At 39.4% G+C, this 13,022-nt stretch overlaps 1 long non-coding RNA gene across 1 annotated transcript in view; it reads left to right on the plus strand.

The window, feature by feature from the left end:
- LOC104992725 overlaps positions 1-12,003 on the plus strand; it is an 18,971-nt gene extending 6,968 nt beyond the window's left edge. Inside the window, exon 4 of the long non-coding RNA XR_825735.1 lies at positions 11,945-12,003. This is a non-coding gene — a long non-coding RNA (uncharacterized LOC104992725). The remainder of the gene's footprint in view (positions 1-11,944) is intronic.
- The last annotated feature ends 1,019 nt before the right edge of the window (positions 12,004-13,022 follow it).

The raw sequence follows: 13,022 nt of genomic DNA on the forward strand, positions 1-13,022 counted from the left end.
TGCAATTGTGTGGTAGTTTGAGCATTCTTTGGCATTGCCTTTCTTTGGGATTGGAATGAAAACTGACCTTTTCCAGTCCTGTGGCCACTGCTGAGTTTTCCAAATTTGCTGGCATATTGAGTGCAGTACTTTCACAGCATCATCTTTCAGGATTTGAAATAGCTCAACTGGAATTCCATCACCTCCACTAGCTTTGTTCGTAGTGATGCTTTCTAAGGCCCACTTGACTTCACATTCCAGGATGTCTGGCTCTAGGTCAGTGATCACACCATCGTGATTATCTGGGTCGTGAAGATCTTTTTTGTACAATTCTTCTGTGTATTCTTGCCATCTCTTCTTAGTATCTTCTGCTTCTCTTAGGTCCATACCATTTCTGTCCTTTATCAAGCTCATCTTTGCATGAAATGTTCCTTTGGTATCTCTGATTTTCTTGAAGAGATCCCTAGTCTTTCCCATTCTGTTGTTTTCCTCTATTTCTTTGCATTGATCACTGAAGAAGGCTTTCTTATCTCTTCTTGCTATTCTTTGGAACTCTGCATTCAGATGTTTATATCCTTCCTTTTCTCCTTTGCTTTTCACTTCTCTTCTTTTCACAGCTATTTGTAAGGCCTCCCCAGACAGCCATTTTGCTTTTTTGCATTTCTTTTCTATGGGAATGGTCTTGATCTCCTGTACAATGTCATGAACCTCATTCCATAGTTGATCAGGCACTCTATCTATCAGATCTAGGCCCTTAAATCTATTTCTCACTTCCACTGTATAATCATAAGGGATTTGATTTAGGTCATACCTGAATGGTCTAGTGGTTTTCTTCAATTTAAGTCTGAATTTGGCAAGAAGGAGTTCATGGTCTGAGCCACAGTCAGCTCTTGGTCTTGTTTTTGCTGACTGTATAGAGCTTCTCCATCTTTGGCTGCAAAGAATATAATCAATCTGATTTCAGTGTTGACCATCTGGTGATGTCCATGTATAGAGTCTTCTCTTGTGTTGTTGGAAGAGGGTGTTTGTTATGACCTGTGCATTTTCTTGGCAAAACTCTATTAGTCTTTGCCCTGCTTCATTCTGTATTTCAAGGCCAAATTTGCCTGTTACTCCAGGTGTTTCTTGACTTCCTACTTTTGCATTCCAGTCCCCTATAATGAAAAGGACATCTTTTTGGGTGTTAGTTCTAAAAGGTCTTGTAGGTCTTCATAGAACCGTTCAACTTCAGCTTCTTCAGCGTTACTGGTTGGGGCATAGATTTGGATTACTGTGATATTGAATGGTTTGCTTTGGAAATGAACAGAGATCATTCTGTCGTTTTTGAGATTGCATCCAAGTACTGCATTTCGGACTCTTTTGTTGACCATGATGGCCACCCCATTTCTTCTGAGGGATTCCTGCCCACAGTAGTAGATATAATGGTCATCTGAGTTAAATTCACCCATTCCAGTCCATTTCAGTTCGCTGATTCCTAGAATGTCGACATTCACTCTTGCCATCTCTTGTCTGACCACTTCCAATTTGCCTTGATTCATGGACCTGACATTCCAGGTTCCTATGCAATATTGCTCTTTACAGCATGGGACCTTGCTTCTATCACCAGTCAGATCCACAGCTGGGTATTGTTTTTGCTTTGGCTCCATCCCTTCATTCTTTCTGGAGTTATTTCTCCACTGATCTCCAGTAGCATATTGGGCACCTACTGACCTGGGGAGTTTCTCTTTCAGTATCCTCTCATTTTGCCTTTTCATACTGTTCATGGGGTTCTCAAGGCAAGAATACTGAAGTGGTTTGCCATTCCCTTCTCCAGTGGACCACATTCTGTCAAATCTCTCCACCATGACCCACCCGTTTTGGGTTGCCCCATAGGCATTGCTTAGTTTCATTGAGTTAGACAAGGCTGTGGTCCTAGTGTGATTAGATTGACTAGATTTCTGTGAGTATAGTTTCAGTGTGTCTGCCCTCTGATGCCCTCTTGCAACACCTACCATCTTACTTGGGTTTCTCTTACCTTGGGCGTGGGATATCTCTTCACGACTGCTCCAGCAAAGCACAGCCAATGCTCCTTACCTTGGATGAGGGGTATCTTCTCACCGCCGCCCTTCCTGACCTTCAACGTGGGATAGCTCCTCTAAGCCCTCCTGTGCCCACGCAGCCACGGCTCCTTGGACGTGGGGTTGGTCCTCCCGGCCACTGCCCCTGGCCTCGGTCGTGGGGTGCCTAAAAAAACAACTAGCAATAACACATATTAGAAAGATGTTAACATTTAGCATTTTAGAGCCCAAACCTATACATAGAAAAGTATTTTTGCTATAATCATGTGAAAAATGAAAAAGCAGAATGCAGTATTTGTACTCAAGTCCATTAGATGTCTATATATGTATGGACAGTAACGTTTCCCAAATATAAAGAGTGACTCATTCCATAGAAGGTTTCTATTTTCTAAAGAACACAGGCTTGGGATTAGAGGAAGATTTGAATTTCACCTCTTGCCACAAGCTTGTGACACTGGCAAATTATGGAAACTCTGAATATACATTTCCTCATTAGCTAAGTTTTTGTGTTTTTTTTTTTTTTTTTTGGTAAAAATTCCATTATCAAATCCACTTAAAGAATCTAGTAGAAACTCAGTACCATTATTCCCTTTCCCTATACTAAATACTTGAAACTTTCTTGGAATAATAAATTTTACTCAAATTAATTTTTATAGAAATTTCAATATCCTTGTTTTGGACCCCACTGAGAATTTTTAGTAGGCTATTAGAAATTAATGTGGTAACTCTTATACAGTTGGTCAATATTCTTTATTTTTGAATGAATTTCAAAAGAATATTAATATCCTGGATTGGAGATCAGTTTCTATATATAATTGAAAATGTAAAGCTAAGGATAACATATTAATTGTGATCGTTAATATTATGTGTCAGCTTGACTGGTCACAGGGTGCCCAGATGAAATAGTGTTTCTGGGTGTTATCTGTGAGGATGTATCTAGATGAGGTTAGCATTCGAATCAGTGGACTCAGGCAAGTGGGTTGCCTTCCTCAATGTAGGTGGCCATAGTCCAAAACATTGAAGACCTGAACTGAACAAAAGATGGAGGAAGGAAGAACTCATCTCTCTTAATTCTTTTTACCTGTCTCACTGCTTAAGCTGGGATATCCCTTCTCCTGTTCTCTCCTCTCCTGTCCTCTCATCTCTTCTGACCCTCAGACTAGAATTTACACCATAGGCTATCCTGATTTTCAGGCATTTAGACTTAGACTGAATGACACCGTAGCTTTCTTGGGTCTCTAGTTTGCATTGGGTATTCCTAATCAATCACTTATAAGAAGCAAGGAGCTAGGTGTCACTTTATATGATACTTTTTGAACGTTTTTGGAAATTTAACGAATATAATGACATTGGCTTCTAATATAGCTGACAAAGTGACAAAAGAAAAAGATGAGCTCAGGGATTCAAATAAATAACCTAAGAACTTCTATGTATATCCTGAAGGACCCTTATCTCCTATAGTACAGAGCTGAAATTTGCTGAAAATCAAATGTAGAGCCTCATCCTGCAACTACTGAATTATAATGTAAGTTGAACTCCCAGATTCACAGGGTGTCTCCTGATGAAGTGAGGGCATTTATTGGGAAATAATTGGGTTATTAGTTGGGATGGGGACATACATGAAGATGCTAATGAAGCTGGGGACACTGGAACACTAAATTCTGGTGAATCTCTACCAGAGTCTGCTCAGGACCCACTTCCATCACCCTCTTTACTTTTAGACTTTAACTAGGCTCGAGTCTTGGTAGGTCCTTAAATATGAGGTATAATATGTGACCAGTAAAAAGATGCATTATACTCCAAAAGAACTACTCAAGTTTTCCAATTTATACAGACAGAGATATAGGGAACATGTATGGGAATGGATGCAAGGATGTGGGATAATTGTAGAAAGAATGTAAAGTTGAATCAGGCTAAATATATTGATATGGGCTCACTAGGTAAAGATCCTACTTTCGATGTCATAGCTTGGGGAGTTTGTTGTTATTTAGTTGCTAAGACATGTCCAACTCCTTTGTAACCCCCATAGACTGTAGCCTGACAGGCTCTTCTGTCCATGGGATTTCCCAGGCAAGAATACTGGAGTGAGCTGCCATTTCCTTTTCCAGGGGATACTCCTGAATCAGGGATTGAACTTGTGTCTCCTGCATTGGCAGGCAAATTCTATACCACTGAGCCACCAGGGAAGCCCCCTGGGGGTTAGAAGGGCTCTGAAAGTTTCTTGGGTTGGTTGACTGAAATATGGACCAAAAGATGACCCACTATGAGTGAATTGAAAATGCCTGGGTTTAATGAATGTAGAGAAGGGTATTCAAAGGCTTAAGGAGATTGGAATGTTAGAATGAATTTGTCATTTAAGACCTATTAGTCTATTATGGAAGGGTCCAGAAGACACAACTTTAACCAGTACTGTAAGAAATAAATTTGTGGGGTGAGTCCCAGAATCCTTAAAAAGCTTTGTGATCACACTTCTCTGTAGGCCAGACCTCACAGGGAGAACTGCAACTGCTGAACTGGGAAACCTAAATGCAACAGGAATAACTGGGTCTCAGTGTGGCAGGGACCAAGTGGTGGCACCAACTGCCAAAGGCAGGTGGGCATCATTGCCATAGTGGACAATGGAGTCAAAGCAGCAGTGAGAAGAGTCTGACTCACTCAGTCCTATAGTGTTGGTAAAATAATCATAGTGTTCCTAGGTATGAAATATTGATAGGGAACCTACAAATTCTTACTTGATCTGTAGAATCAGAAAAGTTCTGGTCAAGAGATCAAGTGTAACCTGAATTATAAAACCAAAGAGTTATAGACTCTCAATCAGTTGACAGACTTGAGTTAGTTTACAGATCCAGAGTCCTTTGAATGAAGGGGAAGGTGGATTCCTTTGAGGTAAGACCCTTGGTACACTACCAAAGTTATGCAACTAATCTTTTCCCCAGTCTTTCCTATGACTTTTCTTTTTTTAACCAGGGTAACTCTATGTTAGGGAAAAAAAATAATTGGACCTTTTGGGGGCTATTGGACACTGACTTTAAACAGACACTAATTCCAGGAAATTCAAGCCATCACTGTGCCCCACCAGTTTGCAAAGGAGTTTATAGAGATCAGATGAGCAATGGAGTTTTAGCTCAAGTCCGTCTTACAGCAGGTCCAGTGGGTCCCAGAACCCATCTTGTGGTTATTTCCCCAGTTGCAGAACGCATAATTTTAATAGACATACTGAATAGCTGACAAGATCTCCACATTGGTCCCCTGACTGATGGAATAAGGGCTATTATTGTGGGAAGGGCCAAGTGAAAGTCTTTAGAACTTCCCCTATCTAGCAAAATAGTAAATCAAAAGCAACACTGCATTCCTGGAGAGATTGCAGAGATCAGTGCCACCATCAAGGACTTGAAGGATTCAGAGATGGTGATTCCCACCACATGTCCATTCAGCTCTCCCATTTGACCTGTGCAGAAGGCAGATGGAGTTTGGAGAATGACAGTGGGTTATCAGAAGTTTAACTATGTGTGACTCCAAATTGTGCCTGCTGGACCAGAAATGGTTCTTTAGCTTGAGCAAATTAACACATTCCCTGGTACCTGATATGCTGTTACTGAGCTGGCAAATGCCTTTTTCTCCAACTTAGTGTGCTTCTACCTGGCAAGGCAAGCCATACACCTTCACTCACTGCTCTACTTCAGGGGTGTATCAGCTCTTCAGACCAGTGTCATAATTTAGTTTGTAGGAATCTTTATTTCTTTCCCTTCCCCAAGATACCACACTAGTCAATCACACTGATGACATTATGCTGTTGGATCTAGAGAGCAAGAAGTAGCAACCAATCTAAACTCATTGGTATTTGTATGTCAACTTGAGTTTATATGTAAACTCAAGATATTTGTATGTCAGAAGGTAGGAAATAAATCTCACTACAATTCATGGATCTTCTGTCTCCCTCAGTGAAATTTATAAGGTTCCATTGAAGGGAGGGGGGCATGTAGAGGTATCTTTTCTAAGGTAAAGGATAAGCTGTTATGTCTGACCCTTCCTACAACCCACAAAGAGTCACAGTACCTATTAGGCCTCTTTGAATTTTGGAGACAACATATTTCTTATTTGGCTGTGGTACTCAAGCCCATTTACCAAGTGACCCCAAAACCTAGTCATTTTACATAGAATCTAGAACAAGAAAAGAGTCTGCAACAGGTCCAAGTTGCTTCACCACTTATGGCATATGATCCAGAAAATCCAATGGTGCTTGAATTATCAGTGTTAGACAGGGATGGGGTTTGTCTTTCAAGATATGAAGATAAAGGTGTATTATTATATTTATATACACTTATCCCACAATTAGAAATCTAGTTAAGTGAAATTTGGTAAGTTAGGAAGAACAAGGATGTGCTAAGGGTAAGTGAAGTCGCTCAGTCATGTCCGACTCTTTGCAACCCTATGGACTGTAGCCTACCAAGCTTCTCAGTCCATGGGATTTTCCAGGCAAGAGTACTGGAATGGGTTGCCATTTCCTTCTCTAGGGGATCTTCCCAACCCAGGGTTCGAACCCAGGTCTCCCACAATGTAGGCAGACGCTTTACCCTCTGAGCCACCAGCGAAGCCCAAGGGTGTGCTAATCCAGAATTAATACAAAAAGAGAATACTAGTATGGCTAACTTGGATTATGTGAATCACTGACAAGGAACACTGACTGATAATTTTCTAGAATTCCTACAAGTAACAGTGAAAAGCAGTAGCAAATAAGATACATGCTACAGAGTACTAAAAAAACAAAACAAAACTAAACTAAACTAGAGCAGTATTTAAGCAAGAGATACTCAAATGAAATATTGAAAAGAATTTAGCCTAATTAATAATTATGCTGTAGATGGACAAAAGCTAAAATGTTACCCTAAAAATAATTTACAGTCTCAGTACTTCTTGTGTTTTAGAATTCTTCTTGAATTTTCATAATGTATGGTGCTTATTCTCCAAATGGGTTTGTGAGGCCAATACAAGATTTTAAAATGTGTCCAAATTAAAATTTTGGATCTTCATGTAATTTCCAATCACTGATTAGATCAGTCACAGCATCATATTTTCCTCTAGATGATAGATATGAAGCCCTTTTAGAGATCAAGTCATGATGGAGAGGTCTCACATACCTAAAGGTAAATTATAACACAGGTCTTTAGGATTCTGGAGCAAGGTCCTGCCATTTTCTGCAGATAATGACTCTTCTTTTGAGAAGCAGCTCTTGGCCTGCTGCTGGATGTTAGCAGAGACTAAATACTTAACCATGGACTACCAAATTACTACAGAACCTAAGCTATCCTTCATGTACTGGGTGTTATTTGACCCACCAAGCCACAAAGTTGGGCATGCATGGCAACATCTGTCATCAAATGGAAGTAGTATATATGTGATTGGGCCCAAGCAGGCCCTGAAGGCATAAGAAAATAGTTACATAAAGAAGCAGCCCAAATGACCATGGTCCCCATTCCTGTTACATGGCCTTCTCTTGCCTGACCTGCACGTGTGGCTTCATGGGGAGTTCTCTAAGATCAGCTGACAGAGGAAAAGAAGACGTAGGCCTGATTTACAGATGATTCTGCACAATATGCAGGTATCACCTGCAAATGAACAGCTGTAGTACAGTAGTTCCTCACTGAAACATCCCTAAAGGACAATGGTTGAAGGGAAATCCTTCAGTGGTAGTTGCTTCTAGAACTTAGAGAGTGCACTGTGTTGTTCACTTTGCTTGGAAAGAGAAGTAGTTTGACTTGTGGTTATATACTGCTTCATGGCCTGTAGCCAGTGATTTGGCTGGATAGTCAGGGACTTAGAAGGACAATTATTAGAATATTAGTGACAAAAAAATGCGGTAAAGGTATGTGGATAGATCTCTCTGAATGGGCAACAAACGTGAAAATGTTTGTGTTCCAAGTGAATGCTCATCAAAGGGTAGTATCAGCAGAGAACTTTATCAGGTGGATAGGATGACTTGTTTTGTTAATTCCAGTCTGTCTTTCCCCAGCCACTCTTGTCTTCATCCAATGGGCTTGGGAACAAAGTGGGCATGGTGGCAGTGGTGGAGGTTATGTGTGGACTCAGCAACGTGGACTTGCACTCACTAAGGCAGAGATGGCCACTGGCAAGGCTAGTGCCCAAGTCCCCAGTAGCAGAGAAACCAATACTGATCTTCTGACATGGCACTGTTCCCAGGGTGATCAGCTGGCTGCCTAGTGGGAGGTTGACTACATCGGATAGATTTCATTATGGAAGGGGCATTATTTTGTTCTTACTAGAATATAAAGTTATTCTGGTTGCAGATCTGTCTTCCCTGCACACAATGTTTCTCTGCCAAAACTACCATTCACAGACTTCTAAAATGTCTTCTATTTTGAAGACATTAGCCTACCAGGCTCCTCTGTCCATGGGATTTTCCAGGCAATAGTACTGGAGTGGATTGCCATTTCCTTTTTCAATTTTGAAGAACAGAATAGAATAGAATTCCACACAGCACTGGTTCTGATCAAGAAACTCACTTCACAGTGAAGTGTAGCAATGGGCCCACGCTCATGGGTTCACTGGTCTTACTGTGTTCCTCACCACATGAAGCAGCTGGCCTAAAAGAGCAGCAGAATGGTCTTTTGAAGACTAAGTTCCAGTATCAGCTAGGTTGTAATACTTTGCAGGGCTGGGGCAAGATTTTCTAGAAGACTGTTTTTGTTCTGAATCAATGTTCAATATATGGGGCTATTTCTCTGAGGGCCAGGATTCGGGTATATTGGAATTAACAGTTGGAAATGGGAGTGGCACCACTCAGTATTACTCCTACTGACCCACCAACAAACTCCTATTCAAACAGCTTTACGCTCTGCTGGCTTAGAGGTCATAGTTCCAGAGGGAGAAATCCTCCCACCAGGAGACACAATAATGATTCACTTGAACTGGAATTTAGAATATCACTTGACCACCTTAGGCTCTTTGTACCTCTGAATCAAATCTGAATCTGAATTTGCAGGCAAATAACATGCCTTGGTTTAACGTAAAGGAAGGTATTCAAAGAAAAGAGGCAAAGACAAGTAAATTCAAAGGCAAAGAAGGGAGTTAACATGTGGCCCTGGTGATTGATCCCAACTACTAAGGGGAAATAGGCTATTACTCTACCATGAAGGTTACAAGGTGTGTTGAATGAAATACAGAGGATGCCTTAGGTCATCTCTTAGTATTACCATTCTTTGTAATTAAGGTCAGTGGAAACTGCAACACCTCAGTCCAGGCAGGACTACAATGGCCCAGACCCTTAGGAAGGAAAGTTTGAGTTACATCGCCAAATAAATGACCATGACCTACTGAGATACTTGATGAAGGTAAAGGGAATTCAGTGTGAGTAGTGGAAGAAGGTACATATAAATACCAGCTATGACTACATGAACAGATACAGAAATGACTAGAATTGTCTTTAGTAATTCCTTCTTATTTTGCTACGAATACATTTGTGCATATGGTATGTGTGTAGAAATACTTATTTTTTTTCTTTCATTCCCTTATCATGTAACATAAGATGCACTGGCTTTATGTCATAGCATTTAAGTATTGCTAATTTTACATTATAACATTTAGGTTATGAGATATCAAGGAGAACAGTAAATGTCACTCAACAAATTTATCTCCTCTTCTGAGCAAGGAATTATTGGACTTTTAGTTTTATGAAGGATGGTTCTATCAAGTTAGGCATACATTTGACCTTCTTATTGTCTTTATTTGGAGATTAAGTATGTTTTTAAAAGATATGTATGGGTGCCAGGTTGACCAGGGGTGAAATTGTGATGACTAATTTTATTTGTCAACTTGATTGGCTGTGGAGTGCCCAGATTAAACATTATTTCCAGATATGTCTGAAAAAATGTGGATGAACGTAATTTAATCTATTGGTTCTTTTTCCCTGGAGAAGCCTAACATATGACTGATCTTGACTATGAACTATTGCAATTTGCATTTGTTTTTCCCATATTGTTGACCTTAAGTTCTGGAACACTTGTTATGTACTTTTTGTTAACCTTCTTGGAGTGCCTCCCCATGGATTTCAGGATGAAATGATTCCTAAACAAAAGGCAATCTCAGGACACTTAGAAACTCACTACATAGTAAAGATGACTGCTTTAAAGAAATTTCTCTTATAAATGAAAAATGAAGGTGATGCTGGACAAAATGACTTATGCCATTTAGCAGTAGGGGCCAGAGAGGACAAGAGAAGACCAAACAAGAGGATTAAAATTTTTTTTGTTAAGTCAGTCTATGCCTTGTACCCATGCCTAATTACAAAAGGAAATTAGACACAAGTACATGTATATTACTGCATGTATTAATGTAGAATTTAATTGGTTTAGAGTAAATTAATGGCTGTTTGCAATATTTCTGGCAATTTTTTATAAGCTGTGTAATTTTAAATTGGTTTCTTGAAAATGCTGGATAAAACATTTTAATTCACACATTGCTTTAAGGAATTGATTTGGGGATAATAAAATATAATGAAATGTGTTACCTCAGATGGATGTAAGTTCTATTTGCTCTGCCTTTTTTTTTTTAACTTTAATGCAAATAATGAGTATGCTGCTAGGATATTTAGAAGAGCTGTAACTGTTTGAAAGTTATCTCTCTCTCTCTCTCTCCATTGGACAAACTATAGCTATTTTAAAATTCTATTTTCTTAAAGCAGTCAAGAACAAGGAAAATCCTCTAGGGCTTTTCTGTTTATCCAAGAAAATTTATATGTGAAACTGAAAGGCAAGGAGGTATAAAAATCTGGCAACTCAGCAAGGAAATTATTATATAAGTCTAGAAATCAGGACACTTGCATTTGGGCCACTAAGGAGAAATTCCATGAATTGTCAGCTGGTTTGTGATAGCAACAGGTTTATATATGACCAACTGTGAAACTGAGATGATGAATGTTGCTTTTATCTAGTGTGAAAATTAACTGTGAGTATATCTTGGAAACAATGATAGTTATTCGTCTAAGATGTTCAAGAAAAATAAAGTAGAGGTGCTTATTGCATGCTAAGTCACTTCAGTCATGTCCAACTCTGTGCGACCCCATAGACGGCAGCCTACCAGGCTCCCCCGTCCCTGGGGTTCTCCAGGCAAGAATACTGGAGTGGGTTGCCGTTTCCTTCTCCAATGCATGAAAGTGAAAAGTGAAAGTGAAGTCGCTCAGTCGTGTCCGACTCTTAGCGACCCCATGGACTGCAGCCTACCAAGCTCCTCCGTCCATGGGATTTTCCAGGCAAGAGTACTGGAGTGGGGAGGTACTTATTAGTAAAGCAATAAATTTTCTCAAACCCTTTTTTTCCCTTTCCATCATAATCCTATATTTTATGTATTCCTTTCTGAGGTATTTAATTTTCTCATGCCAATTCTTTTCTGATACCTTCAGCTGGGAAGCCTGTTCTAAGAAAAGCTTTTCCCAATTCTACCTTCCTTCAGCTTGGTCTCACTGAAGTTTGCACTTCTGTTATGAAATTAATCACATTACATATCACATATTTTCACATATTAATTTAACTCTGCCATTAGATATGAACTCACAAACTAAGATCATTTTTAATTGGTAATTCATTTTGTCAAGTGGATATATATTTCATTTTGGGGACTTGGAGTATTAGTAAGTAAGAAGACAAGGTTCTCTTTTATTATTTGGTTTTAATCAGCAGAGTCATTGTGGCACATTTAAAGTCACATCATAAAAGCATCTTCCTCTTCTGCTACTTCTAAAGCTATCTATGGACTCCTGATTTTTTGTTTCTAATCTCACCTTCCAGCAGTTTCAGTTCTGCTTATTAGCTGGAAACTTGGAGACCCTTAGAGAGTGAGAGTGGAATGTGTCTTCCTTTAATTTTTTATTTGTATTTGTTTCTCTTTTTTTGCAGAGAGTTTTCTCCAGTGCTTTTAGGCTTCTTCACTGCCACCTTTTTACAGAGACAGGACAGGTAATATTTATTTTATTTCATTAAAAAATGAAGTTCAGAGACTCTAAGTTGCTTGCATTCATGGACTAAAAAACCCAGAATTTTGATTCCTACTCTTTATTCCCCAAATTCAGTATTTTTTCATTCTATGAAAACCTTGCACAGCATATCATCATCTTAGAATATTTTCTCAGTAAACTTAGAGGTACACAGTATTAGATACTATGGAATGAACTGGTTCAGTAACTCTGTGTTATGCTGATCGTACTGCACTTAACTGGACATGGAACAACAGACTGGTTCCAAATAGGAAAAGGAGTACATCAAGGCTGTATATTGTCACCCTGCTTATTTAACTTATATGCAGAGTACATCATGAGAAATGCTGGGCTGGATGAAGCACAAGCTGCAATCAAGATTTCTGGGAGAAATATCAATAACTTCAGATATGCAGATGACACCACCCTTATGGCAGAAAGTGAAGAACTAAAGAGCCTCCTGATGAAAGTGAAAGAGGACAGTGAAAAAGTTGGCTTAAAGCTCAACATTCAGAAAACTAAGATCATGGCATCCGGTTCCATCACTTCATGGCAAATAGATGGGAAAACAGGGGACGCAGTGGCTGACTTTATTTTTTGGGGCTCCAAAATCACTGCAGATGGTGATTGCCACCATGAAAATAAAAGACACTTACCCGACAGCCAACATTATCCTCAATGGTGAAAATTTGAAAGCATTTCCTCTAAAGTCAGGAACAAGACAAGGGTGCCCACTTTCACCATTACTATTCAACATAGTTTTGGAAGTTTTGGCCACAGCAATCAGAGAAGAAAAAGAAATAAAAGGAATTCAAATTGGAAAAGAAGAAGTAAAACTCTCACTGTTAGCCGATGACATGATCCTCTACATAGAAAACCCTAAAGACTCCACCAGAAAATTACTAGAACTAATCAATGAATATAGTAAAGTTGCAGGATATAAAATCAACACACAGAAATCCCTTGCATTCCTATACACTAATAAAGAGAAAATAGAAAGA

The sequence above is a fragment of the Bison bison genome, unplaced genomic scaffold (assembly GCF_000754665.1).
Source record: "Bison bison bison isolate TAMUID 2011002044 unplaced genomic scaffold, Bison_UMD1.0 scf7180017864222, whole genome shotgun sequence".
Classification (NCBI taxonomy): Eukaryota; Metazoa; Chordata; class Mammalia; order Artiodactyla; family Bovidae; genus Bison; species Bison bison.